General features: G+C 35.6%; 1 pseudogene; it reads left to right on the top strand.

Moving 5' to 3' along the window:
• The first annotated feature begins 964 nt into the window (after positions 1-964).
• LOC116002385 lies at positions 965-2,369 on the top strand (annotated as a pseudogene).
• Positions 2,370-3,780: the final 1,411 nt, after the last annotated feature.

Here is a 3,780-nt window from a genome sequence, read left to right as displayed (position 1 = left end):
AATGCAAAATTATTTTGGAAAAAAATTAATTAGTAATTTATTACAATTAGATCAATTCAGTTGTCACATAAATATTTTTCGTATTATTCTTTATTTATATTAGGCATTAGATTTAAGTTTATTAGATATTATTTTTATTATTTACTTTTTTTAATCGTTCATATTCGCTGCAGATTTTTTAGATATTAAATGATAATTATTTATAAATCATTTGTATCATACTGATCTGAATACCAAATAACAAACAGAGTGTGTCACTAAACACATAATCTGAAAGTTATTTTTGGACCAGGATCCATAATGCAACATCACCATAGGTGGTGGGTGATGTTGGCCTTGCTTCTTTCTCGATCACAATCTTTCTATTTACTACACATTAAGAGGTTATGTTGTCAAAGGAAACAATTAACTCACTGCTATAATCCAGAAATAAGGAAACCATATGATGAGTTGGTATATTCAATAGTTGTACTGTAAAATAAGGTTAAAACAATGAAGAAATAATTTATCTCACTAGGTGAAAGATTAAAATATATACAATGGTGAGCAACATTCCCAAAAAGCATACAAATGACTAGAAAAGATTCTCTCTTTGTGCTTCAATAGGTTGAGAAAATATAGAAAAACAAATCTGCATTCACGCTCACTGCTGTAGATAGACCCAGCATTAAAAGTGAGAGCATTTCAGTCAGTTCACAATGTTGGCCCATTAAACTCAAATCATGGCGTGAGATAATAGACAGCTCGGATTTCATCAAATTGCATATGAATCGAGCCCTCCAAACCAACTCTGATCGGAAGCTCATCCTCCGCTCCAGCCCCGTTTACGTTGCAGACTTTGATGAGCTCGGACAGACAAACACAACCGTATATATGGCGCTTGACCTGCATTACAAGCGCTCGGCGTTTGGAACTGACATTCTAGGGTCTTGCCACGAACTGCTGTGCTTGGATACCACTGGCGATGAAGATAGCTAGGATGGTGCTGTGGAACCCAACAACCCAGAAATACCTCCGTTTTCCCTTCCCGGAGTTTGAAAACTTGGGGGAATCGGCCATTTGTATCTGGCACGTACGGTGCTTGGTGTTTGGGTTTGGGTATGATAAAGTGTGTGATGATTATAAGGTGCTTGAGAATCTTCCAGTCCCATGAATGTCGAGTGAAGCCAAAGTTTATAGTCTGAAATCGAATTCTTGGAGGAAAATTCCTTGCTTTCCTTACTGTCTAAAGTATAAAAGAGCCAATGGAGTCCTAGTTGCAGGTGCTTTGCATTGGGCTGTAAGCAGAACCCCACAGTTATACATGGAGAATTTGATAGGTGCTTTCGATCTTGGGACTGAGGAGTACAGACTGGTTCCTAAGCCAAATTACTCCAAAGGAACACTGTATGTGACTGTGGGGGTGTTAGGGGAATCCCTCTGAGTGGTCTGCAACTATTATGATTCATCATATGTTGACATCTGGGTGATGAAGAGCTATGGAGTGAAAGAGTCTTTGGTATACAACCTCTTTGGTATGATATAGAACAAAGAAAGATTAGGGATTCAGCATTCCGCATCTCCAGCAGTGTGCAAGTCCAAGCTATAATGGGGCCAACATTGTGAACTGACCGAAAGCCCTCACTTTTAACCGTTGGGTTGACGAAAAATCTAACGGAGGACCACATTGGGAAACTTTTTAAAAGTCAAGGGACCACATTGGGTTCAATTAGAAGTCAAAATGCAAAAGTGAGAATGGCCAATAGTCGAGGGACCATTTTGGAAAAAAACTCGTTGTTTCATTTTCAAAACCAATCTTCTTTAGAAAATGGGCTACCTCCTTTGCATCAAAGCAATGTTTGATTCCAGTTGCGTTGTCAAGAGGACATGACTCGCTACTTTGTGGCATGGTTTCAACCTTATAGTCCACCGCAACAAATCGTCCTTCTGAATTATTGGAGTTGAGACTTTTCAGTGTTGCAACCATGGAGTCTATGGATTCTTGCAATTCTGGTCTCAACACCAGGGTGTCAAACGTACCCAAACATCCATATGGATTCATTCTAAAATTGTGAACATAGAGTTCTAAAATTGTGAACATTGACCCGGATCTACCTGATCCATGGCATAACAACCGTTGTGCCACTTTCTCATCTAGGTTTGCAGTGAATTTTTCCAAATCATAGATTTCTCCAAACATCCTGATCAAATTTGGTTTAGGTATTATTGATAATAAGTAATAACACAACATGAACAAATTAAATCATAATACTAAACTCAATTGTATAACGTGACTAACCTTTTTTGTCCAGATTCAGATTGTCTTAGGTGTTGGAACTGCTGCTTCTGCCATTTCTTACAAAGACGTCGGCCGGGGAAAAGGAAATTAAAAGAAAATTTAAAGGTGAGGATGTATGTGTAGTGTGTTGGTGGATGGATTTCTCGGAATGCAGAAGCTGAGGGTGAGAGCGTTGGGTTTTAAAGATGGATAGGAGTTGGCTAAACAGACACGTAGTAGAAGGCATCTTCGTTGGCGTGGGGGTGACGTTTTGTTGGTGTTTGTCTTTTTCTCAGGTTTAGAATGGAGAAATAAGTTTAGAATTGGCATCCTTATTTCTTTACATAAATTGCACCGCTAGTTTTCGGAGCGGTGGTGGAAGCCGTGGGCGGGTTGTTGAGGAAATCCATATTTCTTTACATAAATTCTGGTTTTGGTATATCTATTTTAGGGAAAGCCACCTATATGTGTCAATAGGCCTCCTAACCTCGTACAGCTACGACAAACTCAATATGTGTATCGTTTACTCTAGGTATAAAGAATTAGGGTCACACTTGTTGAAGGATCCGTGAGACCGTTGTTATACAATGGATGGTCCACATATCACTATATGGGCCTTAGATCAAAACAACGAAATACTGAATTAGTACTCATATATGGTACAGAATTTCATAACACACATAAGACACAAAAAATCACAATACAAGACAAAATACACATGTTATATATATACTTATTTTTAAAATTTGATTTAGGTACATAATTTGTGTTCTTTCATAACACAAGACACAAAAATTATAACACAATGACACAATTAATAATGTGTTTCAAATACAAAATTCATTGTCACAATACAAAACACAAAAACTCAGAACATAAGATGTATACACATGCACCAGACTAAACAATTCACTCTGGACATTGATCCGTGGTATAATGAATTCTCAAAACTTTGAAAGGTCATTGGATTTGTATTAGTTAATGCCTTAATTATTTATTTGGGGAAGTATAAGTATAAAGGGTTACAATGATAATAAACATGGCATGGATGCATGGTAGATGTTTCTATCTAATTATAATTGACTCAATAATGCAAAATTATTTTAGAATAAAATTAATTACTCCCTCCGTCCCATTTTATGTGTCTGATTTGGTTAACGAGGCTTGACTGAAGTTATTTTTAATTCAATTTTTCATAATATTAAGTTTTGTATTAATATACAAAATTTATATATTTAGAAACTACGCTAAAAGTTCTATTAAATACAAAAAATCAAATTTAAAAAAAGTAAAAAATAATAAAGAAAATAAACAAAGAAGAAAGAGTTGGTTTGACCCATGAATAGTAAGTAGGACAGATAAAATGGGACAGAGGGAGTAGTAATTTATTACTATTAGATCAATTCAGTTGTCACATAATTATTTTTCGTATTATTCTTTATTTATATTAGGCATAAGATTTAAGTTTATTAGATATTATTTTTATTATTTACTTTTTGTAATCGTCGATATTCGCTGCAGAT

Source organism: Ipomoea triloba, chromosome 13 (assembly GCF_003576645.1).
Source record: "Ipomoea triloba cultivar NCNSP0323 chromosome 13, ASM357664v1".
Taxonomy (NCBI): domain Eukaryota; kingdom Viridiplantae; phylum Streptophyta; class Magnoliopsida; order Solanales; family Convolvulaceae; genus Ipomoea; species Ipomoea triloba.
This window is presented reverse-complemented; position numbering and strand designations above follow the sequence as displayed.